A 27712-nucleotide genomic window follows, 5' to 3' on the forward strand; every position below is an offset into this window, starting at 1 on the left:
AAGGGACCCCAGGAATTAAAAGTCACAGGTGGCAGGCCAGAGAGAAGACATGAGTTGCCTGAGGCTACCCCATGAGTCAGTGGCACAGCCGGCACTAGAGCTTTGCTGGGCACACGCAAACCTCTATGACCCCCTCACCATGCTCACCTGTACCCCCGACCTCCAGCACTCCACCCACGCTAAGGGCCCCACCATCCCCCATCCTACGTGTTCCTGCACAGTTCCAGACTCAGGCCATCCATCTCCTTTAACTCCTCATTGCACTGCAAATACAGAAAGGTTAAGTCAGGATGCAGCAGACAGAGCAGCAGCCGGCCGACAGGAACAACAGGTGCAGTGACTACTCCACAGCAACACCTCCTCGCTCTCAGTCACGCCTGGCATGTTCCCAAGCCATGCCCATGGTCTCCTTTGTTTTTCTTTTCTTTTTTGAGATGGAGTTTCGCTCTTGTTGCCCAGGATGGAGGGCAATGGCGTGATCTCGGTTCGCCACAACCTCCACCTCCCAGGTTCAAGTGATTCTCCTGCCTCAGCCTCCTGAGTAGCTGGGACTGCTGCCATGCACCATCGCGCCTGGCTAATTTTGTATTTTTAGTAGGGACAGGGTTTCTCCATGTTGTTCAGGCTGGTCTCAAACTCCCAACCTCAAGTGATCTGCCCACCTCAGTCTCCCAAAGTGCTGGGATTACAGGTGTGAGCCAATGAGGCTGGCCCTCATTTGTGTTTCAAAGAACTCAGTAAGAGTGGAAGGGACAGAGAAAGAGATTGAATTTATAGCTGGCTAATGAGCCCGGAGAGATCAGATAATATTGCTATTGTTATGGCTGTTATTACTACCACTGTTGGAATCTTCACTGAGTGCTTTACCAGGCACTATGCTAACAATCCCATTTAATCCTCACAACCACCAGGAGACGGTTACTATTACTACCTCCATCGTGCAGATGAAAAACATGGGGTACTAAAGGTTAAGTGCTTGCCTAAGATCACTGAGACAGAGCTGGGATTTCAACACCCAGGTTTCTCTGATTCTCTAAGCCCATTCTTTCTTGGAGGTGGGGGCACAGATAAGAAGGAGGAAATTATTCTTGTTGACTTTTTGAAAGGACAATATGTTCATATAGTCCAAAACTCAGAAGGTACAAAAGGGAAATATCTCCCACTCACACTGATATCTCCCTCTCCTCAGTTTTTAATGAATCCTTACAAACATGTTTTATGTATCTTACCATGATACACGCACACACAAACACGTGTTCCCTCTTTCTACACAAATGGTAACATACTAAAGATACTCTTCCGCACCTTCATGGTACAAGTACCCTAACTCCCACCTAGGATTTGGCCAAGGCCACAGCCAGGTAAGGGCAGGACGGGCACTTGGCCTCTGAGCTCTGTGTCCTGTGCTCACTCCCTATAGCAGCCCCAACTCACCCACAGCCTGCCTCTAACAACCACACACAAAAGCACCAAGAAATGGCCCGTCGTGCCTTCTAGGAAGGACGTTCTATCCTGCAGAAGGGACCTTTAGACTCACTCCTCCATCTGGGAAGCTAGGTTGCCAGGGGACGGGGCAGGTGGTTGGACTCACCCTGTCCGCCGCCTTTTTCTGTGTGGAGACATCAGAGCCTGCCTCAAGTCCTCCACGTGTTGGGAGGCATGTTGCAGGAGTTCGGAGAGGTAACTGCCATCTCCTGGAAGGAGAGCGGTTGAGAGGAGGCCCAAGGGACTCCCCCTAAAAGCCTGTCCAAGCGCCAGGTTGAAGGATGATGGGGTGCCCAGATTCCCTCCTTCTAGCTGCCTGGCCACACTCTCCGTGAAATACAGTTCTCTTTCCAGGACACCGATGGTGTGAGCCTGAGCCTGTGGGAGAAAAGCCAAGCACGTGCAGAAAGAGAAGCAAAGAAACCTTCTCCAGAGGACGGGAGGGAACTCCACACCCTCCACTCACCTCTACCTGCCTCCTGAGCGCTGCCTGATGGTGATGCCTTGGCTTGTTTTCCTACAGAAAGAGGAAGACAGAGCTCTTACTAGGGGGTGACAGAGATGGCACAGGGAGACATGCCCCCAGAATGCACCAATGCCCCAGGACAGGACCACCCATGGGAACAGGTTATTGGGGACTCTGTGGGATAGGGTGGAATCTGGGGGGGTGAGTCTTCTTCCCCAGGATGGGAGTGGGCGAGACAAGACTGGGGCCTCTATGTCTCAGTGCCCCCCAAACGCAGCAGTCATGTCATGAAGAAATCACGTTATTTCATCCAGCTGAGCTCGGTTCTGTTGTTTCTATGGGGAGAGTCAAAGGAAGGTGACTCAACTCTATTCCCCAGGCCAGGAAGCAGTAGGCAGGGGCCCGGAGTGGAGTTTAAAGTCAAAGTTCTCAGACCCAATGGGAACATAAACTAGTAAACTCTCCTCAAGCTCCCAAAGAAAGAGGATTTGGGTCTTTGTTGGTTTTCACCCAGAGCCACAGAACTGAAAGTCTGAAACTAGATTCTCTCCAAAGGACAGTCACATCAATCTTCAGAGATGGAGTGTGAGAAAAGCCCACCCTTCTGCCAGCTTGTTATTTACAAAGGTACATTCATTCAACAAACATTGAGCACATACGGGCCAGCTACATTTCTTCACAGCGGGGATATGGGATAGAAAAGGCAGACAGGAGCCCTTGGCCCCAAGGTTTCCACTCTCGCTGGCCTTGAAATCTTGGACTCTCAGAGCTAACAGAAACCTGTGATACTCTCTAACTCCACCTCCTCAGGAAACACAAGCCCAAGGAGGAGAGGTGTTCACAGCAGGCCCTGTACTAGGGATTAACAAAAAAACAAGAGCAGATCTCATTGAAACTTCACAAAGGTAATTAAAACAATACCACCCCTATTTTACAGATGTGAAAACAGAGGCCCATAGAGCTCAAGCAATTTGCCCTAAATCATATCCCTAGCAGATCTAGCAATAGGCTTTAAACCCAGGATTCTTAACCAGTACCCGGCAGTTCTTCCACAATCTTCACAGTTGCCCTCTACTGTCCCTTGGGCCCTCTGTCCGCTGGAGCCTGGCCAGCCAAGACTCACATCGTCAGGTGAGTGGCAGCCAGCAGAAGTGGTCTCAGGGTCACTGCCATTATTTGCCTGTTGGCGTCAGGTATTCCTGTAGCAACACCAGGGCTGTTGTGCTGATGATAAGATACTCTCTCAGCTGTGAAAAGAAGAGCAGTGATACTCATGAGAACTACAAGCCCCTACGGTCACATCCTACTTCACAGTTTTTTTTTTTTTTCTTGAAACAGAGTCTCACTCTTTCACCAGGCTGGTGTGCAGTGGTGTGATCTTGGCTCACTGCAATCTCCACCCCTGGATTCAAGTGATTCTCCTGCCTCAGCGTCCTGAGTAGCTGGGACTACAGGTGTGTGCCCCTGCACCTAGCTAATTTTTGTTTTTCGCAGACATCGGGTTTCATCATGTTGGCCAGGATGGTCTCGATCTCTTGACCTCATGATCTGCCCACCTTGGCCTCCCAAAGTGCTGAGATTACAGGTGTGAGCCACCGCGTCCAGCCCCTACTTCACAGGTTTTACAAAATAATCTTATAGAGCATCTGATTTAATGCCACCAACAACTGTATGAAGTGTTGTCTCAATCAGTGACTGAGAGGGACTGATCCCGTGGCTGAAACCAAGGCAATAATGGAACTTAAACTCAGTCTTCTGACTCCGACCTCTGGCATTTTGCCACAAATCAGCAGCTGCCACAAACCAAAACCAGAGGCAGAGGTAGAAAGGCAAATATGACGTAGGCAGGAACGGTACACTGTGTGGTTTAGAGTCATACACCCTCACACGTCTGTTAGTGTTAAGAACAGCACCGGTACCTCTCCAACTTTTACGTCACTGTATCCTCATGGCAGAAGGCAGCCTTTCTGTTAAATCTGAGAATTTAACAGAAGAAGACAACCCAAGCCTCATTTCAGAGTGAAGTCTGGTATACTCTTAGAAATCTATGTGACTCTCATCCCTAAGTCCATTAATGTGTCTCTCAAGAGAATCAAGGGAAACTGATGCTTCAGAAAGATGCCCCATATTTACCCTGTGGCACTCAAAGGTTGAGATGAGGAAGATTCAAGCTGTCAACTTCAGTTTCCCAAGATCTGTTCACAGAAGAGAAGCAGATCTCACTCCAGAAACCACTGACTGAAGGGCACTCTGGCCCCAGAACCATGGAGAATTCAAATATGAGGTGAACTCAGAAAAAACGTTAAAGTCTCTCTGGAGAGTAGAAGCCTAGGAGAAAACCAAACCAAACCAGTTCTCCCATTGCCACTCAGGGACAGTGTCAACATTTTGAGCTCATGGGGGAGGTGTAGGCTTTTCACACTGTCAATGTCTGTGTTAAAAGAGTAAGGCAGCCTGAAACCTTCACTCCTAGGTCCAACGATCCCCATTTCTCTTTCAGCTGAAAATCTGTGCTGCAACCAGAGGAACCAGAAATAGGGCCAGAACACTGGGTCTTACATCACAGGCCAGTCTAGTGGCAGTAATGACAGTTCCTAGGGGGACTGTGACATCACTACATCCCACTCCTCTGTGGGGTGGTGGGGACACATCAGTGTGATGCCCGAGTTGCCACTTTGAGATGGAGGTTGTGCAGGGCCAAGAGCCAGGTCCTTGGAGACACGAGCCCAAACAGCCCAGGGAACTCAGGCATGGGGCAGCAGGAGGTGAGGGCCAAGTATAGAGTGGGGAGCCCCAGGAGTCACCTGCCCAAAGTCACCCTAGGGAAACTGGTGAGGGCAGGCATTGGGGCACCCAGGTCCTTGGAGATGCCAGCCCAAAGAGCCCAGGGAGGTTGACCCTGGGGCAGCAGGAGGTGAGGGCAGAGTATGGAGCGAGGAGCCCTGGGAGTCACCGGCTCAAAATCACCCTGGAGCGACTGGCAAGAGCAGGGGCAGGACTGCTAATGGGGTGGGGCTGGCTGACAAGATTTTGGTATAGGAAGGCCAGAGGCACTGGGGGGCCAGCGCAGTGCAGCTCAGGAGTGGCAAGGACTCTGGCAGCAGTCCTGCTGTCACGGGGGACCTGGGGCTGGGTTGGGGGTCCACCACCTGGTGTGTTTTACCTTTTCCTTCGTCCATTTGTGCTTTCTGCTTGCTTTGGACATCTGCGGGGAGGGGGGGGCGGGAGTGGGGTCGGGGAGGGACGCGGGGTTGCGGAGGGATGCGGGCTACAGGACGGACGCGGGGTAGGGGAGGGACGCGGGCTTGGGGAGGGACGCGGGCTTGGGGAGGGGCGCGAGCTTGGTTGGGGAGGTACGCGGAGTTGCGGAGGGACGTAGGGTTGGGGCCAGATCGTCGTGATACAGAAGAGGACGGTGAGATACGTGCTGTCACCCACCACGCAGCTGTTTGACTGAGCCAGAGGCAGCTTAACCAGGGCCTCACTAGAACCCAGAATAGGGGTGTGGCCTGAATGCTTCAAGCTCATTGGTCAATGAGAAAGATAAAAGGGAATGGAGGCATGGCCAGGCATTGGTGTGTCACGAGGGACCTGTGGTGTCACAATGAAGGCTGCCACTCCAGGAGAGGGGCAGGGCTGGGCTTCACTTGAGAAACTTTAAAACTTTATTACCTCAAATCTATAGTATGCTTGACAATGACCAGACTGTATTATCCAACATTCCAATGAGATGAAATAATCACAATGATTTTTTTTTTTTTTGGAAAAGTTTCTTTTAGTCTCATTTTAAATTTTTTTTTTTTTTTTTTTAAAGATAAATGTCTGCGGGGCCCGGTGGCTCACGTCTGTAATCCCAGCACTTTGGGAGGCCAAGGCGGGAGAATCATGAGGTCAAGAGATTGAAACCATCCTGGCCAACAAAGTGAAACTCCGTCTCTACTAAAATACAAAAATTAGCTGGGTGTGGTGGCACACACCTGTAGTCCCAGCTACTCGGGAGGCTGAGGCAGGAGAAATGCCTGAACCCGGGAGGCAGAGGTTGCAGTGAGCTGAGATTGCGCCACTGAACCTCAGCCGGGGGCCTAGTGACAGAGCAAGACTCTGTCTCAAAAAAGAAAAGAAAAAAAGAAACATGTCTAACATCTTTAAAAACACAAAGCTTTTGAGCCGGGCATGGTGGCTCATGCCTGTAATCCCAGCACTTTGGGAGGCTGAGGTGTGTGGATCACCTGAGGTCAGGAGTTCAAGACCAGCCTGGCCAATATGATGAAACCCTATCTCTACTAAAAATACAAAAACTAGCTGGGCATGGTGGCGGGAGCCTGTAATCCCAGCTGCTTGGGAGACTGAGGCAGGAGAATTGCTTGAACCCAAGAAGTGGAGGTTGCAGTGAGCCAAAATTGTGCCACTGCACTTCAGCCTGGGAAACAGAATGAGACTCTGTCTCAAAATAAATAAATAAATACACAAAGCTTTCCACTTAATAAGTATTCAAAGCTCTTTACCAGTTTAAAACAAATACAAGACACTCCTAACGTAAGGCTGAATGCTAAGTGATGGGGGAGAAAAAGGACATAAATAACTCTCACTCTCATGTGGTTAATCACTAAATCCTATTTTTCTAGAATCATCTGGCCTAAGTCCTGTGAATAAACTGAATTTCTCACTTGATACTGGGCTATGACTTGCAATCATGAAAACCTAGAACTGTGTTATGTCACTGTATATTGCTTGTTACCTGAATTCCACATTAGGCTGGGATCAAGGGTTGACTTTTTCATGATTTGCTCCATTACCTGTGTGCTTTTATCCTAGACCAAACTAAGCTTTTTTCTGGAGTTCTACAATTTACAGCTAGTATATAAGAGTGGTTCTCAAAAATGTAGACCAGCACCAGTAGCACCGGGGAACTTCTTATAAATGCACATTCTCAGGCCCCACCCTAGACCTGATGAATGGCAAACTCTAAAGTAGGGCCCAGAAATCTGTGCTGCAATAAGCTCTCCAGGTGTTCAGGAACTGCTGGCATACAGCAGGTAGAAAAAGGTGTTTCCTTCTGTAGGTCCAATGCCAGGGATACTGTATGTTCTGTCTCGGTATGAAACAATGACATAAAATGAAAAGACAGAAATCTCCTTCCTACTCCCACCCTCTAGCCAGTGTGTTTTATTCGTATGAATAAAATAAGAAAACAAGTAGAAATAAGAGATTTCGTCTAAAAAGTATATTTACAGGTGTAAGTTCTCATCCAGCCTGATCTCACTGACTATCATTTATACCCTCTTACATCTTAAGTTTTAGGAAAGGATCTTGACAATGGAAGACACAGGCACACTAGGAGTTCTATCACAGAAGACCAAGTACATCTGAATGTCCAATCTTACTAGAGAAGAAAAGTGGAATCATTGCCTAGATTTTCACACTGCATTCAACAGAAAATTAATGTTTTGAATTTTTATCACCTTCACGCTTCCAGGTTAATAGCATTAAACCAGAATACACCATTCTTCCAAAGCCTCTAGTCAGGCAAAGTTTTACTGCATTGCTTCCTGCTTTTCAATGCTTATAAAGCAGAGTCCTGGTAGGCACATTTTGTATACCTGCAAAGATCCAGAACTAAACAGTTCCATCTGTTCAATATTCAAACAAAAGTCCTGTAAACCTCAGATAGTGAGTGGAATACGTCAACACTAGCACCAAGGCCTCAAATAGAAAAAGATACCAAGAACACCACTAGCAAACAAAAGTAAGCTCTCGGCTGGGAGCAGTAGTTCACACCTGTAATCCCAGCACATTGGCAAGCCAAGGTGGGAGGACTACTTGAAGTCAGGAGTTCAAGACCAGCCTGGGCAGCATAGACAATTCACATCTCTATACAAATTTTTTAAAAGTAGCTGGGCGTGGCAGCACACATTTGTAGTCCTAGCTACTTGGGAGGCTGAGGTGGGAAAAATCACTTGAGCCCAGGAGTTCGAGGCTGCAGTGGCTACGATCATGCCACTGCACCCCAGTCGGGGTGACAGAGCGAGACCTAGATAATTACATTCTGTCCTGCTCCACTAAAATCACTAAGTTAAAACACTTTCAGTCAGCAGGATAAACATTAAGTGAAACGTGACTTTAGTGCTTGGCTGGCAAAATCAATCAACAAAAAAATAAAGCGAAATAAGAAATTACTTATTGGGAGAAAGTCTTTGTAACTTCAGTGACAGATAAAGGGTTTCTATCCTTAGCCTGTAAAGAAATCTTTAAAATTTCTCAGAAAAGAATGAATTATTTCCAACAGAAAATAAGCAACAGAGAAATAGGCACTTCCCACAATAATATAAATGGCCAAAGAGTCACATGAAAAAGATTCAAAACCACTAGAAATCAAAGAAATGTAATGAAAGCAATGAAATTTTCTGCTTAAAGACGAGCAAAGAGGACAATGGATAGGGGAACCTGGAGTTCTGTCCGTGTTGGGGATAAAATGAACCAATTTTCCTACAGGATAATTTGAACATTTCTATTAAAAAACCCTAAAGCTGTTTTATATTATTTTCCTCCAGAAATTCTACTTTTCTGAATTCATTCCAGTAATACTTGCTCGAGTACAATAAATGTATATAGAAAGAAATTCACCTCTGGGGTGGCCATGATTCACTAAATATACATCCAACTATTAAAAATCACAATGTCAGGATATATTTCTGCCATAAAAATATGCCCAAAATGTAGAAAGTGACAAAAGACTATATATTATGATTCTTTATAAAATGTTTATATGCATAGAAAAGTGTAAAAAGCAAAAAACTCGAATGTTTTGAGTGACAAAATTAGATTTTTCTTTATATTTTGTCATCCAAAATATTACAAAAGGAAGGTGATTTCCTTTATAACCAGGGAGAAGTGTTCATTTATTTTATTTATATTTATGTTTCTTTTTCTTTTTTCCCCTGCACGTATCCCATGTAAGCTAGAGAGCTTGAATCCCTGCTTCATAAGGTCAGTCAGCCCATTTTCAGGATCTGCAGTACACAAAGGCGCCCCCTTCTTCTATTTTATTTTATTTTATTTTATTTATTTGAGACGGAGTTTTGCTCTTGTTGCCCAAGCTGGAGTGCAATGGTGCAGTCTTGGCTCAATGCAAACTCCACCCCACCTCCTGGGTTCAGGCAATTCTCCTGCCTCAGCCTCCCAAGTAGCTGCGATCACCCACCACCACACCTTGCTAAGTGGAGCAAATTTATAGGTCAGTATATGACAAATTTTGAATATTAACGGAAAACACACTGCATTATGTTTATACTGTATTTCTAATCTGGCTGCCCTGAGTTTAATTTAGAAAATACCTCTATTTATAATTCACCTTTGTTTTGATATATTTTACTATTAGGGATCACAGAAAGGATTCTCCTGTTTTTCTTCACTTCCTTGTCAACTACTATGTTTTTGAAAATTTCTCGTTAACTTCTAATTTCAGGTAAGTTCTGTTTTCTCTTTGCTTAACAAGCTCATTGACATTCTATTTGCAAGCACTGTTCTCTCATCAAATGGAAGGTAAGTAATGGAACATATGTGTGGTGTGGTCAATATAGGAAAGTTTAGCAGAGTGATTACTTTTTTGATTTCTGTTAAGGTCAATGCAACTTCTCTGGGAATAAATGAAATGAAGTACAGGTGACAAAATCACTCTAATTAGAGATTTACCTCTGGAACCTTCAGACAAATTTTTATATGCCAGTCCTACTTCTCCTCACCCCACCAAAAGCTGAATTACTCCCCTGCCCCCCATTTTCCTCGATGCACCACCAAATAATGGAGAAAATCTGATGGGTTTATTTATTTAGTAAAAGAAAACCTTGTAAAACAAGGAGACAGAGAACTGACTTTAATGCAAAGTATAACATGGTATCTAAAAATATGTTCTACATGACTTTAACAGGCTCTATACAATTATTTCTTGTGTAGCTGTTTGTAACATTATTTCTAGTCTAGTTTTTTTTTTTTTAATCTCACTGTTAGAGACAAAAACTCAAAATATGTGCACTGTGAAAGAGGCATAAACAAAATTTAAAGAACACTAAAGCTTATGAAGGATATTTTAAGAAAGATTTAACTTTAAAAATTGACAACTCAATACGTCTAAACTGAAATGACAACTATTCTTACTGAATAGACACATATAGACACATTTATAAGACTGTGACAAGCATTAAGTATACAGTCTGAAGATGTTTCAGAAACGGCAGGTCATGATCCTGATTGCATTTACCCAGTTATAACAACTCTATCTATAAAGAGTTGCCTCAATTCCTAACCTAAGACCACTGATTTCAAGTAAGTAGAGTGAGCCATTCACTAACATGCTAAAAACAATCATCTTGATTCTGACTCCAAGATACCTAGGCCAAGTACACAGGATACAAAGATTTTTGACTGAAGCACAGTATTAAGGATTCATTAAAAGATTTTGTATGCAGCATAAGTTTTTTTCACTATGATAACATAAACCAAAAACAAAAAAACAAATCAGGGTAAGTATCAAAACATTATATAAAACTTCTTAAATGGCAATAAACACATTGAATTAAACTTAGCATTTTTCTTATGTATCTGTACAATGGAATTATAGGATTGTTGGGCTCTTGCCAGATTCTATTGACTCTGAAAGTAATTACACATTTCAGATCAAAACTGATTAGGTGAAAATTATCACGGTAAATTTATAAATGGATCACACCTGTGTGTAATGGTACACAGGACAGAACAGCCACGGTGGTCATACCTGTAATCCCAGCACTATGAGAGGCTGAGGCGAGCGGATCACCTGAGGTCAGAAGTTCGAGACCAGCCTGGCCAACATGGTGAAAACCCTGTGTATACAAAAATCAGCTGGACGTGGTGGCGCACGGCTGTAGTCCTAGCTACTTGAGAGGCTGAGGCGGGAGAATAGCTTGAACTCAGGAGACGTAGGCTGCAGTGAGCTGACACAGCGCCACTGCACTCCCACCTGGGAGACAGAGAGAGACTCTGTCTCAAAAAAAAAAAAAAAAAAAAGTACACAGGACACTGAATATTTCCATTTCAAAAACAATTTTAACTTAATAGCCTCATTTCTCAATTTCATTATTCTCTACAATTCTATAAGAACAACCTAACCAAAACTGTACCCCAATAAACATCAACAAGCCTCACAGTTCATTATTATATGTCTTCCTACTACTGGACAAGTACAAAGCCGTCAGGTTCTAGAGTCCATCTCTATGTTGATGAATCAAGTGAAAGAACACTGTCTGGATGTTAATAAAACTCAAACTCTCTTCCTCATCACTTCTATCAAAAAAAAAAAAAAAAAACCCTACAAAATATTACTTGCAGGTGAGAAAATATTAAGCTTCCACAAATATACATATGAATGACATTTTAAGTTAGAAATCTAAAGAATGCCCGTAACTGGCACCAAGCCATTTACTAAAGGAGTCCTCTTCTAGTAAAAATATACAATCTTTCTAAGAAGCCAAATCTAGGATTAATTTTTACCGCATAGGTACAACCAACCTATTATCTTAACTTCCAATTAATATACCATCGGCATTCTCCATAGTGGTGCACATCTATCTACTAGGTCACAAATTTACTTTTTACATAATAAATTCACACAGCACAACACTCAAAAATGTCTATATCCTAAGCACAAACTCTCCCCACTTGTCCCCTAAACACCAAGTTTCCTTCTATTCATCCCCCTTCCTCCACAAAAGTTAACCACTATTACGAATTTCTTGTATGTTCTTTAAACAACAGTGTTCTTTGTGGGCGCACATGGAACTCCAGCATGCCTACAAGAAGGCTCAGTTTAAGAAGACAAGATTTTGTCAACAGTGGGACTGCCAACGTCTAACACTCCCTTAAAGACTGAGGACAATGAAAAAGTATTCTAAGCTGCAAAAATCCCCAAAGGAAAACACCTATTTTCCTACTAACGAGCCCAAGGAACCTCAAAAGCATGCCTTGTTTCTGTCCTTTTCTATTTCTGTGGTCCCCCGAATCCAGAAAACAAATAGAACATAATTTTATGAGTCTTCCAGAAGAGTTTTTCCACCAGGAGATATTGGCCACAGTCTCTGTTTTACCCTCTAGAAATAGTGGTCTTTGTTATTAGGGCTTATGGTGCATGGCCTCCTGGAACCGAAATGTGAATCTATGTGGAATGGACATTAATCCAGTAAATAAGAAAAGAAGCTGTTGCATTATTGGGATTTTAAAAGTTTGATTTACCTTTATATTCTTTTTCCCGTTCCCATGTTTTGTTCCTCGTGTGCACATTGCCTCACCATTGGGCCACGAGGGTACTGTTCTGCAGTGTTGAAACAGAATGGAAATGACAGGAAATATCTGCAGTTATCCAGGAGAAAGTATAATGGCAAAGTTGTTTGTATGTTTACTTTGTGCTTGTTTTTAACATTTAATTTTAATAAACTCTCTGGTAGTGGCACTGCAGTAACAGGTGGTTGAGAGTTTGTCCCTAAGGCTATGGCACCAGTCTTCTAATGGACTCAGCCTGTATTCAGCCTATGTAATCCTGGCAGATTCTTTCTCTATTTCAGAATGGGACAACAGAAAAAGTGACTGGAGAGGAAGAGGAAGAAGAGGAGATGGCTGAAGCAGGTATTTTAGATAAGAATGACATTTCCTAAATATCTTCGTTTGTGAACATTTGAATAATTTTCTAATCTCCTTTGTAAACTGCTATTAATGTGGAATAATTGAAAGCACAGTATATTTGGAACAGAATATAATTCCTCAACTCTGGCTTTACCTAACTGATGACACACCTTTGAGCAAATTGCTTTATCTTAATTCTTTGGATTTGGTTTCTTGGCAAACAAGAGCTGTTTACTTTTAGCACCAACATTATGTTATATTTAATACTGATCAGTCTTTAACCTGTATTTGGTTATTTTTTGGAAGAGGAGCTGCTAAGTTTTAAAAATTTTATGTTTGCATAAAAGAATCTGAGAAGATTTGAGGGACTATTCAACAGGAGTAGTGAAACTCCCTCTTGTTGAAAAATCATCAAGGAGTTTTATCTTAGTCTGTTTTATGTTATAACAGAATACCAGACTGGGTAATTTATAAAGGACAGACATTTATTTTCTCACGGTTCTTGAGACTGGGAAGTCCAAGATGCAAATACCAATATTTAGTGTCTGAGGGCCTTCTTGTTGTATCCTTACATGGTAAAAGGCAGGTGGGCAGGAGAGCAAGAGGTGGGCAGATCACTTGAGGTCAGGAGTTGGAGACCAGCCTGGCCAACATGGTGAAATCCCATCTCTACTAACAATACAAAAAAATTAGTTGGTGGACATGTGTAAATCCCAGCTACTCGGGAGACTGAGGCACAAGAATCACGAACCCGGGAGGCCGAGGTTGTAATGACTTGAGATCGTACCACTGTACTCCAGCCTGGGCAACAGAGGGAGACTCCATGTGAGTGAATGAATGAATTAATGAATGTATGTATGTTGGCTTATTTGGTAATGGGACTTAACAAAACTTTTAATCTGCTTTACCCAGAGTCTAGCTTTTAAATAAAAGATGGGATATAAAAGGAAGGAACCTCTTGAACTGAATGTGGGGGCTTTTTCTCTCCCCCATAGTATAGATATATTCTGTTCTTGTCTCCCACTGAGCCAAGAGTAATTTAACTTTTGGCGTAAGAAACCATGAAGAATAACACCTTTAATAAGGTAATATTTTTCTTCTTTTGAGCAGGATATAGAAGACTTAGATCACTATGAGATGAAGGAAGAAGAGCCTGTTAGTGGGAAAAAGTCAGAGGATGGTGGAATTGAAGAAGAAAATTTGGCAATATTAGAAAAAATTAGGAAGACTCAGAGGCAAGACCATTTAAATGTGTGTGTGTAAATCTCCAGAACCTGGACTTTTGTGGTTACATAATTATAGTTTATACCAGCAATTCATTAACATGCTGATCTCAGCTGCTCTCCTCCTCCATTCCTGCCTTAGTGGTGGATTCAGTCATATGTTTGTTGGTATTGAGACAGGGTCTTTGCTCTGTCACCTGGACTAGAGTGCAGTAGCACGATCATAATTCACTGTCTCCTAGGCCCCAAGGATCTTCCTGCCAAGTGGCTTGGACTATAGGCATGTGCCACCACGCCAGGGTGATCTTTTTTATTTTTGGTAGATATGAGGGCTTACTATGTTTCCCAGGTTGATCTTGAACACCTGAGTTCAAGGGATCCTCCCATTACAGCGTGCCAAAGTGCTGGGATTACAGGCATGAGCCACCGTGCATACACAGCCTCAGTTATATGTTTCATTGCTCTAGATTACCTTTCTCATCTGATAGCCACTTTTTAATCCTGTTCATCAACTGTTCACATCCTAGAACCACCTTCTAATTTCTGTGCCATCGTCGGAGGAAAAACTCTTGACTGTAATGTGATGGTCGAGTTTCAGAGGTAAAGAAGACTCTAATGTCATTTAAGGAAACTAGTTCTTCTGCCCCTATTCTCTGGAATATTTAGGGCTAAGTTGTTAGTTTCTGACATCGTATAAATTTGAAAGTATTCTGTTCTAGGAGCCATTTGAAAAAATTGACTAGAATTTAAGAGTGATTAGAGTAATAGCATTAGAATTTTTAAATTACCCGGTAGTCCACCAGGTGGGGTGGCTCGCGCCTGTAATCCCAGCATTTTGGGAGGCCAAGGCCAGTGGATCACTTGAGGTCAGGAGTTTGAGATCAGCCTGGCCAACATGGTGAAACTCTGTCTCTACTAAAAATACAGCAATTAGACGGATGTGGTGCCGTGCGCCTGTAATTCCAACTGCTCGGGAGGCTGAGGCAGGAGAATCCCATGAAACTGGGTGGCAGAGGTTGCAGTCAGCCGAGATCGTGCCACTGCACTGCAGCCTGGGCAACAGAGTAAGACTCTACTAATAAAGAAATAACTAAATACATACCCATAGTCGTGTATCCCTCAAAACTATTTTATGTTTGCATGTTCTCATCTTTACTTGTGTGCATACTTTCTTAGTAATGCCACTTAGAAATAGTTCTCAGAGGAATAATTCCTGAGAGAATTTTGTATGATTCCTTCTTTTTTTTAAGGTATGTATTGGGTAGAGGAGCATTTCATATGGAACTTCTAACAAAACAGGTGACTATTTTCTTAAAATTTTAAATTTTCACCCTTAATAATGTGTTTTGATGATATAAGTCAGATTGTAAGGAGGAAGTTCTTAAGCAATATCTCCTACTCTTAAAGAAATTTTTGTTGCTTTTTTTTTTTTTAATACCTCCTACTTTCAAGAATGAAAATGGTAAACCAGTAAAGTGGTTTTGTACTTGGTGCCGAATCTATGCTAGAATAGGCATTAAGAGTGACCTTTATTTAAGGTTCTAATTTGCTCATGTTAGGCACTTAGAACATAGGTTTGTTCTTTGTGAGATTCTGGAAATGGTCCAGTTTTACCTTTCCCCTTGACTACAGACTTTTTAATACCAATTTGCTGTTGCTGAGTTATATGCCATTTTTGTTAGGCCTTCCGAAGTGGGAATTAGGAACGTTGCTGTATTCTAGAGATGTTTTGTTCTTCCTGTAGGGCTGGAGCAGTGCCTACTGAATGGAATGGGTCATGATGCAAATGAATGCCACCTTAGTTGAAGGCAAAGCCGGAATGCAGTTTGGAGCAAATAAGGTAATTTTATTAAGCATTTTACCTAAACCCTAAAACATATTTTATATTACTTTATGAGCCTTCTTTTTGTCTTGACTTCTTTTTGACAGAATGAATTTCATTTTCATTTGCTTTGTTTTCTTGTTACAAAAGTGATCTATAGAAAATATAGAAGTATAAGAAAATCAAAGATATGAATTAATTACCATTTAATGATTTAGGGTCTGTTTTTTTAGTCTGTGTTAGATGTACTGTAGATAAACATGTCTACTGTTGTAAATTTATTATTGGTATGTATCCTGCTGAGACCAGCTGGGGCGTGGAGTCCTATTCCTTTGTTGGTGCTGAAGGAGTTAAGAAACAAACAGTATAAAGTGCAAAAGTGGGATCAGAGTGGGATGTCAGGGGGCTGACAGCATTTCCCAGCTGAAAGCCCAGAGCAGACTCTGACCCACATATTGATTCTTTGTGAACAAGTGATTATTTTTAATAAGCAGGTGCTCAGTGTTTCTTCATAGAATAAAGACAGACTACACAGGCAGATAGTGCCTGTTCGCTAGTAAAATAGGAATAAGCTAGAAAGCACTCTTTGCAAGTCAGTGAGGGGGACAAGGTCAGATATCCTGTGATTTGCAAACTGGTTTAACTAGTGCATAACCAGTACATATTGTTTACAATTCTAGCAGTTTTCTGCCTGGGGAAGCTCGGTAGAAAGGAACTTTGGGAAGAACAGAGTCAGAACCACACAAAGCCTGACCATGTGCCAGGCTACTCTACCACCATGGCATCTCCCACCACGTTCTCCCACAGCAAGATGAAAAATGACAGCTAAAGGTTTTCATTGCAGCAGTCTCTTTTTGTGTGTGAGACAGAGTCTCACTCTGTCACCCAGCCTGGAGTGCAGTGGCGTGATCTCAGCTCGCTGCAACCTCCACCTCCTGGGTTCGAGCAATTCTCCTGCCTCAGCCTCCCAAGTAGTTGGGACTACAAGCTCACACCACCATGCCTGGCTAATTTTTGTATTTTTAGTAGAGACGGGGCTTCACCATATTGGTCAGGCTGGTCTTGAATTCCTGACCTCGTAATTCACCTGCCTCAGTCTCCTCCCAAAGTGGTGGGATTACAGGAGTGAGCCCCCGCATCCAGCCAGCAATCTTTTAAAAAACCTGAAACAACCGAAGTACCCATAAACAAGGGAATGGTTAAATAAATGATGAAAGAGTTCACGTGCTGCAAGAGTCGATGGCATTTTTCAAGAGGCAGGTCAACAGGCACTACAGTGAGGGATCTTAAAGGCCTGCTTTGGAGGGAAAATAGCAAGTGAGCTACAGTCGGCGCACATGTGTAGATCCCAGTTCCAGCTCCATCAAGATGGCTAGAGAATACACACACACTCCCCAGCCCATACACGGACGCAAAGGCACACAGAAAGGAGGAGCTCCCCAAAGGCTTGTCAGTCATGTCCTCTGGGGAGGGGAGGGGAGAAAGGTGGGAGCAGAGGGGGCATGCACATTTTACTTTATTGAAGATGTATGTACTGGTTGAGTTTTTTACCAAAACGCATTGATTATTCACCAGCATTATAATCAAACCCACCTGCGCGCCTTTGAGGGTCTCTCTTCTAGCTGGGGAGATGTCAGACCTGAGACAAAACATCCCGTGGGGAAGGGCAGACACCGAGGGAAGAAAGCAGAACTTCCCGCATCAGCCGCTGCTCTGGGCATCAGGAATGGTGGCAAACAGGCCAGTCTTCTCCAGGAAAGCGGCCACTGGGGCAGAGGGGCCAGCCTCCCATGGGATCAGGACGTGAGCACACCACAGGGCACAGCCAGCGATACCCGAAACACAGGAGGTGGCGCTGACCCAAGGAAGGGCGGGACCAGGGGATGTGCAAGCCAGGACAGCCGGGGAACACAGACGAGCAGTATTAATTTGGGGAAGACTAAACCATTCAGTTTCATTCAAGTACTCTGAATGCAAAATGAGTAGTTTGCATGCAAATGTGTGTGGTGGAGGTGTGTGCTGTGTGTGACATACAGTGTGCATGGTGTGGTAGGTAGGGAGTGTGTGGGGTGTGTGTATGGTGGTGGGGCATTCTGGAGAGCGTGGTGAGTGTGTGGAGTGTTCTGTGTATGGTGTGTGGTATGTGGTGTGTGTGATGTGAATGTGATATGTGTGTGTGGTGTGTGTGAAGTGTGATATAGTGTGGAAGCATTGAGTATGTATGTTTTGTGTGCATGGTGTAGTGTTTGTGGTGTGTGGTATGTATGAGGTGGGTGTAATGTGTGTGGTTGTATGAGGGGTGTGTGGTGTGTATGGGGTGTGTGGTGTGTATAAGATGTGAATGGTGTATGTATGTATGATATTGTATGGTGTGTGTGGTATCTTTGTAGTGTGAATAAGTTGTCTGTGTGGAATGTGCTGTGTTGTATGGGTGATGTAATATGTATCTGAAGTGTGGTGTGCTGTATATGTGGTATTTATGAATTGTGTGTGGTGTATATAAAATGTGTATGGTGTGTGTATGTGTGGTATTATGTGGTGAGTACGGTATGTGTGGTGTGTGTATATAAGGTGTGTGGTGGGTATGGTGTGTGTGGTGTGTATGGGGTATATGTGGTGATTGGTAGCTGTGAAGAGTGCACGGTGTGTATGAAGTATGTGTGTGGTGTTTGCAAGGTGGACATGGTATGTGTGTGGTATATATGGGATGTGTGTGAGGGATATGTGTGGTGTGTGATAGTGTATGAAGTACGTGTGTAGTATGTGTGTGGTGTATATGGGTTGAATGTGTGGGATGTGGGAGGTGAGCATGGTGTATATGTAGTGTGTGGTGTGTATGGGGTATGTGCGTGAGGTGGGTATGATATGTGTGTGGTGTGTATAGTGTATATGGGTTAAGTGTGTGGTATATGTGAGGTGGGTATGATATGTATGTGGTGTGTGTGAGGTGGGTATGATGTGTGTGGTGTGTGTGATGCATATGGGTTAAGTGTGTGGGGCGTGTGAAGTGAGCATGGTATATATGTAGCGTGTGACATGGATATGTGTGGTGTGTATGGGCTATGTGTGTGAGGTGGGTTTGATATGTGTACAGGGTATGGGTGTGAGGTGGGAAGGATATGTGTGCGGTATGTATGGGTTAAATGTGTGGGCATGGTGTATATGTGGTATGTAAGAGGTGTTTCTGACATGTGCAGTGTGTGAGGTGCGTATGATATGTGTGTAGCGTATACGGGTTAAGTATGAGGTGTGGGTGAGGTGGGTATATGTGTGTAGTGTATATGGGTTAAGTGTGTGGTGTGTGCGAGGTGGGTATGTTATGTGTGTGGTGTATCTAAGGTGGGTATGATATGTGTGTGGTGTGTGTGTAGTGTATATGGGTTAAGGGTGTGGTGTGTGGGGGGGTATGGTGTATATGTGGTGTGTGGTGTGTGTGAGGTGGGTAAAATATGTGTGGGTTGTGTGTGGTGCACATGGGTTAAGTGTGTGTGGTCTGTGAGGTGGGTATGATATGTGTATGGTATGTGCAAGGTAGGCATGGTATATATGTGGTGAGTGGTGTGTGAGGTGGGTATGATGTGCGTGGTATATGTGTGGTGGGTATGATACATGTGTGGTGTGTGTGAGGAGGGTATGATATGTGTGTGGTGTACATGGGTTAAGTGTGTGGTGTTTGTGGGGTGGGCATGGTATATATGTGGTGTGTGTGGTGCATATGGGTTAAGTGTATGTAGTCTGTGAGGTGGGTATGATATGTGTAGGGTGTGTGCAAGCTGGGCACGGTATATATGTGGTGAGTGGTGTGTGAGGTGGGTATGATATGTGTGTGGTATGTGTGTGGTGTATATGGGGTGTGTGTGGTGTGTGTGAAGTAGGTATGATATGTGTGTGGTGTGTGTGTATGGTATATTTGGATTAAGTGTATGGTGTACCTGAAGTAGGTATGATATGTGTATGGTGTGTGTGAGGTGGGCATGGTATGCGTGCTGTGTGTGGCGCATATGAGTTAAGTGTGTGGTATGTGTGAGGTGGGCATACTATTTATGTGGTGTGTGAGATAAGTATGTGCAGTGTGTATGGGGTATGTGTGTGAGGTGGGTTTGATATGTGTATGGGGTATGTGTGTGAGGAGGGAATGATATGTGAGGTATATACGGGTTGAATGTGTGGGGTGTGTGAGGTGGGCATGCTGTATATATGGTGTGTGGTGTGTGAGAGATATTCATGATATGTGTGCAGTGTGTGTGAGGTTGGTATGATATGTCTGTGGTGTGTGTGTAGTGTATATGGGTTAAGGGTGTGCTGTGTGTGAGGTGGGTATGATGTACATGTGGTATGTGGTGTGTGTGAGGTGGTTATGTGTATGGTGTATATGGGGGGTATGTGAGGTGGGTAGGATATGTGTGTGGTGTATGTAGTGTTTAAGGGTTAAGTGTGTTATGTGTGTGAGGTGGGTATGATGTGTGTGGTGTGTGAGGTGGGTATGATATGTGTATGGTGTGTGTGTGAGGTGGGCATGGTACATATGTGGTGTGTGGTGTGTGAGGTGGATATGATGTGTGTGGTATGTGTGTGGTGGGTATGATACGTGTGTGGTGTGTGTGTGTGGTGTATATGGGTATGTGTGGTGTGTGTGAGGTGGGCAGGTTGCTGAAAAATGCTAGTCCCATCTGACTGAGGCAGCACTCTCATTTATTGCACACCATTAAGTTTTTGTTTGGTGGTGTGTGGTGTGTGAGGTGGGTATAATATGTGTGTGGTGTGTGTGAGGGGGGTATGATATATGTGTAGAGTGTGTGGTGTATATGGGTTAATGTGTGAGATGTGTGAGGTGGGCATGGTGTCTATGTGGTGTGTAGTGTGTGAGGTGAGTATGTGTGTTGTGTGTGATGTGTACAGGGTATGTGTGTGGTGTAAGCTGAGTATGATACGTGCCTGGGGTGTAAGATGGGTATGATATGTGTGTACTGTGTGTGAGGTGGGTATGTTATGTCTGTCGTGTATGTGTGGTGTTTATGGGTTAAATTTGTGCTGTGTGTGTGGTGGGTATGATATGTGTGTTATGTGTGGTGTGTATGGGCTAAGTGTGTGGGGTGTGTGAGGTGGGCATGGTATGTGTGCGTTGTGTGTGGTGTGTATGGGGTATGTGTATGAGGTGGGTATGGTATGCGTGTGGTGTGTGTGTGTGCTGTACATGGGTTGAGTGTGTGGGGTATGTGATGTGGGCATGGTGTATATGCTGTGTTTAGTGTGTGAGGTGTGTATGATATGTGTGTTGTGTGTGGTGTGTATGGGGTATGTGTGTGGTGTGTGTGAGGTGGGCATGGCATATGTGTGGTGTGTGTGAGGTGGGTATGACATGTGTGGTGTGTGGTGTGTATGCGATATGTGTATGGTGTGTGTGAGGTGGGTATGACATGTGTGTTGTATGTGGTGTATACAGGTTAAGTGTGTGGGGTGTGTGAGGTGGGCATGGTATGTGTGCGTTGTGTGTGGTGTGTATGGGGTATGTGTGTGAGGTGGGTATGGTATGTGTGTGGTGTGTGTGTGCTGTATATGGGTTAAGTGTGTGGGGTATGTGAGGTGGGCATGGTGTATATGTGGTGTTTAGTGTGTGAGGTGTGTGTTGTGCGTGGTGTGTATGGGGTATGTGTGCGGTGAGTGTAAGTTGGGTATGATACATGCCTCGGGTGTGAGACGGGTATGATATGTGTATATTGTGTGTGGGGTGGGTGTGGTAAGTCTGTGGTGTACGTGTGGCGTATATGGGTTAAATTTGTGGGGTGTGTGAAGTCGGCATGGTGTGTATGTAGTGTGTGGTTTGTGAGGTAGGTATGATATGTGTGTTGTGTGTGGTGTATATGGGCTAAGTGTGTGGGGTGTGTGAGGTGGGCATGGTATGTGTGCGTTGTGTGTGGTGTGTATGGGGTATGTGTGTGAGGAGGGTATGGTATGTGTGTGTCGTGTGTGTGCTATACATGGGTTAAGTGTGTGGGGTATGTGAGGTGGGCATGGTGTATATGCGGTGTCTAGTGTGTGAGGTGTGTATGATATGTGTGTTGTGTGTGGTGTGTATGGGGTATGTGTGTGGTGTGTGTGAGGTGGGCATGGCATGTGTGTGGTGTGTGTGAGGTGGGTATGACATATGCGTGGTGTGTGGTGTGTATGCAATACGTGTATGGTATGTGTGAGGTGGGCATGGTATGTGTGTGGTGTGTGTATGCTGTATATGGGTTAAGTGTGTCGGGTGTATGAGGTGGGCAGGGTATATATGTAGTAGTATGTGGTGTGTGAGGTGGGTATGATGTGTGTTGTGTGTGGTGTGTATGGGGTGAGTGTGGTATGTGTGAAGTGGGCATGGTATATATGTAGTAGTATGTGGTATGTGAGGTGGGTATGATATGCGTGTTGTATGTGGTAGGTATGGGGTGTGTGTGGTGTGTGTGAGGTGGATGCCCATATGTACACACATGCATACCTGTGCACTGCAGATGATAGGCAAGCTGGCAGCCTGAGACACCCAGCGGTGACCAGCTCAGCCAAGGCAGGGCTCCGGGCAGGAGTAGCCAGGTCCCTGGCACCTCAGGATCCTGGATACACTGAGTCCAGGAGGAGAGAACAAACTGTATCCCCATCTCTACCCAAGTTCATCCCTAACACGAACATATAATCTGCACTGAAACTGTTCCATTTCGAATAACAAGAAACACTCCAGATGGGCTCAGCACAGCCAACGGAGACTGTCCTACAAGGCCACAATGTGGGCAGGCACAAAGAAATCATGGAGGCAGCTACCTTTTGTTTTTTCAAATGTGAAACAATTCTGAATGGCTTAAGCAACACGTATTTAAAAGCTCAATTGAGATGAAGAAAGAAAGAATACATGCTCAGCTCCAGAGACATGCAAATGAGACTGGGGGACAGAGGGAAGTGCATTGATTCCTTCCATGATCCCTGAATAGCAGCAGTGGGTCTCAGCATCTTATTACCACCAAACAGGTCAGCAGGCAAGCCAGCTGCCACCTTGTCCTGTGCAAACCACAGGCACAGTCCCCAAAACCAGGCAAATGACTATCTTATTTCTTCAGGGATAGCAAAATGGTCCAGGGTTCGGAGCCATGTTTCCTTCCCAACAAGACCTAACTGCTGTGTGTACACCACACACAACACACATAACAAGACCAAATGATGAAACTCCTTCCTCAACTCCCTCCATGAGTGGGAAATGTGGATCTTCATTCCTGTGACACAAGACCTTGAAGGTTGCTGAAAAATGCTTGTCCCATCTGACCGGGGCAGCATTTTCATTTATTGCACACCATTAAGGTTTTTTTTTGTTTGTTTGTTGTTGTTGTTGTTGTTGTTGTTGTTTTGTTTTGTTTTTTGAGACACAGTCATGCTCTGTCTCCCAGGCTGGAGAGCAGTGGCACCATCTCGGCTCACTGCAACCTCTGCCTCCTAGGTTCAATCTTTCTCTGGGACCCAGCCTCCCTGAATAGAGTAGAAACGCAGCCAGCAGAACCCAAACTGTTCTGCCCACAGGCTCCTCCCCACAAACCACACCTCAGGGCAACACAGTTTCCAAATCCATGATGCAGAATCCATGAACAGAAAACCTTCTGCTCCAGAAGGCACTTACAGGAAGTGAACATTAAAATCACATCTTTTTGTGGCTCTTTTTTTCTAACATAATCAGCATTTCTTACTGCATATACTAAAAGATGTTTACCATTTATAACCAGAAACACTGTTTCTCATAAAATAATCATAAAATGTAAATTATTCAGTAACCCATCTTTCTGGAAAAGAATAACACTATATGAAATTGAGGTATTGCCCCAAAAATCTAGATGGGCCCTGAAACTCCAAATATTTGAATTCTTAAATAACTTCATACCAAGCCCATTTAATAAAAACTATGTCAAGCACAGTACTAGAACCAATATGAAAATAAAATTTCAAACTGAGACAGCTGTATCAAAAGAAAAAATGAAGAGAAAAATCGCTTCACTGCTTTTTAGGATTTTCAAAGATGATGTTAAACCCAGCCACGGTTCTGACGTCCAGGAAAGCAATTGCTGTCGTGCAAAAGGACAAGGGTTAAAAGAGATCAGTGGGCACTCTCTTTCCCCATTAACCCAGGTGGTGTGACGTGGAGGCTTTCTGCAGAGTCCAGGGTGCCCTGGACTGAGAACTCCTTCATCAACCCCCTCCATGGGTGGGAAATGCGGATCTTCATTCCTGTGACACAAGACCCTGAAGGGGGCTGAAAAATGCTAGTCCCATGTGACTGAGGCAGCACTTTCATTTATTGCACAGCATTAACTTTTTGTTTGTTTTTTTGAGACAGAGTCTTGCTCTGTCCCCCAGGCTGGAGAGCAGTGGCACTATCTCGGCTAACGGCAACCTCTGCCTACTAGTTCAAGCAATTCTAATGCCTCAGCCTCCTGAGTAGCTGGGATCACAGGTCCCTGCCACCATGTTCGGCTAATTTTTGTATTTTTTTTTTTAGTACAGATGGGGTTTCACCATGTTGGCCAGGCTGGTCTTGAACTCCTGACCTCAAGTGATTCACCTGCCTTGGCCTCCCAAACTGCTGGGATTACAGGCATGAGCCACCATGCCCAGCCACCATTAGATTTTGGCAGGAATCCTTGTGCTAGATGCCATTATCCCACCAATCACTGAGCACTTCTCACTTCCTGCCCCTGGTGCTGCTGGATACTCTATGGCAAGCCGCCATTCCTGCCCACTCACCTGAGGACAGAAACCTCCAACTCTGCCTTGCCAGGAAAACTGACTAGTGTGTCTGACAGATGGCGAGTCCTTTGATGTACATGGCCCTCAAAAAGAATGAGGAAATTCTTTCATTTACACCAAAGTAAGCAAATGCTGAAAGAGCTTATAATGAAACATCACGTTCCCCAATCTGGACTTAACAAGGTTAGCCAGCAGAGTTGGTATTATTTCTGATTTTAATTCTACTGGTGGCTATTTTCCACCTCTCTAAATAATTTTTAAACTCTCTTTCTGGGTATCAACTTCAGATAATATTTATTGTCATCCCAGTATGAGAGGTGAGTTTGGTAGGCCACGAACTCCCAGGCTCTGGTGCAAGTGACCAGATGATTGCACCAGCTACTGCAGTCACAGTCACACAGAGGAGCTATCCAATCTTAGCGAGAGCACTGGGATAAAAGAGATCCTTCTAAGAGCTCCCACCAAACTCTGGGAATACAGAAGCATCCATTAGAAAGCCGGTGGTCACACAGCCTTCAGGATGGATCCAGGCTCTTTTCTTAACTTTATAAAGCCCTGGATAGGCTGGCACTAACGTGGCATGTCACTGCCGCACGTTGAGGGCAGGAACTGGCTCCTGCTCCAGTTTGCATCCTCTGCACCCAGCACCAGGCCCGTCTGCTCGATGCAGCATGAGCAAGTAGCTTAGGCCTAGGCCTGTCCACCCAACCTTCGCAAAGGGTGCAGCGGCAGAGACCATGAGCGGCCAAGATGAAGTCCTCACAAGCTTCTTTGATTCTTTATACTATATGAGATATTCTCGATATCTGAGGGATGAACAGCAAACAAAATGTGCTGTATCCATACAATGGGGATGGGAATCAACCCTAAGGAGAAAGGAAATTCTGATGCATGCTACAACATAGATGGGGCCTGAGGACTTCAAACGAAGTGAAAGAAAGCCAGGTGCAAAAACACAAATGACTGTATGATTCCGCTCAGATGTGGCACCTGGAGTCATCAAATTCACTGAGACAGAAAGTAGAGGCCAGCAACGGTGGCTCACGCCTGTAACCTCAGCACTTTGGGAGGCCTCAGCGGGTGGATCGCCTGAGGTCAGGAGTTCCAGACTAGCCTGACCAACATAGTGAAATCCCATCTCTACTAAAATTACAAAAAATTAGCCAGGCATGGTGGCAGGTGCCTGTAATCCAAGCTACTTGGGAAACTGAGGCAGGAGAATCACTTGAACCAGGGAGGTGGAGGCTGCGATGAGCTGAGATCATGACATTGCACTCCAGCCTGGACAACAAGAGCAAGACTCCCTCTGGAAAAAGAAAAAAAAAAAAAGAACCCACCAGGGTAGGGCTGCCAGCACACAGCCACAAGCTCCAGCTTTATCCACTCATGCTCTGGACACGGCCCGGAGCCCCCCGCAGTTTCCACGTCAGTGTCACCCCAGCCCTCCTGCCCAGGAGATCCTAAGTTCAGGAGACCCTCTCCAGCCCAGGCTGCAGGGGGAGGCAGCCCCCAATATCACCTAGGAGTGAATACAGAGGTCAGGGCATCCTGGACGCTCCGGACTGGGAAACCCAGATCATGTCCCCTGCGTCGTGGCCACACCTCCTGGGAGAGGAGAAACCCCTGCCTTACCTCACTGGAGGGACCCTGACCCAGAAGCCTGAGAAAAAGTCACCTGCAGGATCCACACTTCTGCCAAGCTGCGCCTTAGGAAAACTTGTCCCACTTCAACCGGCAAAGTTCTCAGGTCATTATTTCTAAAACCACTGTCCTTTCTCAAAGAGGACGGAAAATAGAAAAAACAACCACCACCACCAGGAAAAAACACACACAAACACACACAGAATGAGGCACAGGAGGTTGAACAGGTCAAAGGCAGTTTAGCCTCCCCCCTCCAAAAAAAAGTGCCAGACGCATGATGCCGAGTTTGGAGTTTGGGGTGCTTCACCCTCCGCATGCCCATTTATGAGCTGACTGCACTCACCCACAGATTTATGTCTAGTCCCTGCCTGGTCGCATCTGAATAGATCTGAAAAAATAACGAGCCTTTCTCCTGTCAGTAAATACTAAGTTAAGACTGGCAGCCCCCTCTAAGGCTCTGTCCTCCACCCAGGTCCCGCAGAGTACGCCCCTAGCGGGTGTCCTCCCACCATGCTTCCTCTGCAGCTCGGGAAAGGAAGGTCGCCCTCCTGTCTGTCACCGAGGCCCACTGCCGGGTCTGTAGTAGAGCCCTGCTTGGGGACCGGGGGCCTCAATGTTCTCTTTCACCATCTGCGGCCAGATCTCCCGCCAGCAGCCTTGCCAGGCAGTACCTGCAGTGGGAAAGGGGCCTGACCGAGGGGCAGGCCCGCGCCGCGCCCCCAACCCGTCGCCTGCAGCCAGGGCAACCAGGTGTGGGGTTTTTAATTGACAAGTTGTTCCGTCCGAGCCTTATTATAAAGGGAAAGGGACGAAGATCCGGGCTCGGGTTCTCCGGGGGCAGCGAACCCAGAGGCAACACCAACCCAATTGCCGCCAGGCACTGGGACTTGAAGCCAGCGCCAAACGGGACCTCGGAACGCACCAGCGGCCAGACCAACCCGGCGGGACTCCAGCGGGCACCCCGCCCCCGCGTGAGACAGTGTCTCCAGGAGGCACCGGGTGGCCATTCGCTGCGGTGTCCCGTCCGGGATGCGAGCGCCGCCGCCAGGTCCCCGCTGCACTCGCCCATCGGTCCTGGGAGGGGAAAGGAGCCAGTAGGAGAGGAATGGGGCTGCCAGGTGCACCCCCAGATCCCAGCAACCACCCCGAAGCCCCGCGGCCCCGGCGAGCCCAGAGGGTAGCGCTCGGGAACACTCCGGCCCCACCCTCCGCGCTGCCCCCGACGCGTCCGGGTCCCTGCGGCGCCGCGCGATGCCCCAGGCTGCCAACGCCAGCGCGTCAGGCAGCCCCGGCCCCCCAGCTTACCTGGCCCGGGCGCGGGGCTGCTTCAGCGCCCTGCCGTCCTGCCCCGTGGCCGCCCGCTCGGTCCGCGAAGCCGAGCTCCTGGGAGCCCGCGCTGAGCAGCACACACCTACTGCCGAGGAGCCGCGAAGCTGCAGGATGGCGGGCGCGTCCCGGAAGTGGCCTACGGCAAGCCTGCGGGGCCTCCTGCGCGGAGCGCACGCGCGCTCACCTGAGGCTGCCGGACCCGCCGCCCAGCCTGGCCGCTTCACCCCACCGTCTTTTGGATCACTGGGCGTGAAACGCTTCCCTGCGACCCCGCGCGGCGGGAAGAGAGGGAAGACGAAGATGCCTCCGTGCCGGGCGTGCGCGAGCAGCCGCGTC

The 27712-nt window shown here is 45.8% G+C and overlaps 1 long non-coding RNA gene across 1 annotated transcript; it reads right to left on the reverse strand.

The window, feature by feature from the left end:
• Positions 1–2014: 2014 nt before the first annotated feature.
• LOC108293728 lies at positions 2015–27489 on the reverse strand. Its single transcript, XR_005197802.1, has 3 exons — positions 27353–27489; positions 3075–3198; positions 2015–2806 (listed from the first exon to the last, which is right to left on the reverse strand). It is a non-coding gene; the product is annotated as an uncharacterized LOC108293728 (long non-coding RNA).
• Between the last annotated feature and the right edge of the window lie 223 nt (positions 27490–27712).

The sequence above is a fragment of the Cebus imitator genome, unplaced genomic scaffold (genome assembly GCF_001604975.1).
Source record: "Cebus imitator isolate Cc_AM_T3 unplaced genomic scaffold, Cebus_imitator-1.0 Scaffold544, whole genome shotgun sequence".
NCBI classification, from domain to species: domain Eukaryota; kingdom Metazoa; phylum Chordata; class Mammalia; order Primates; family Cebidae; genus Cebus; species Cebus imitator.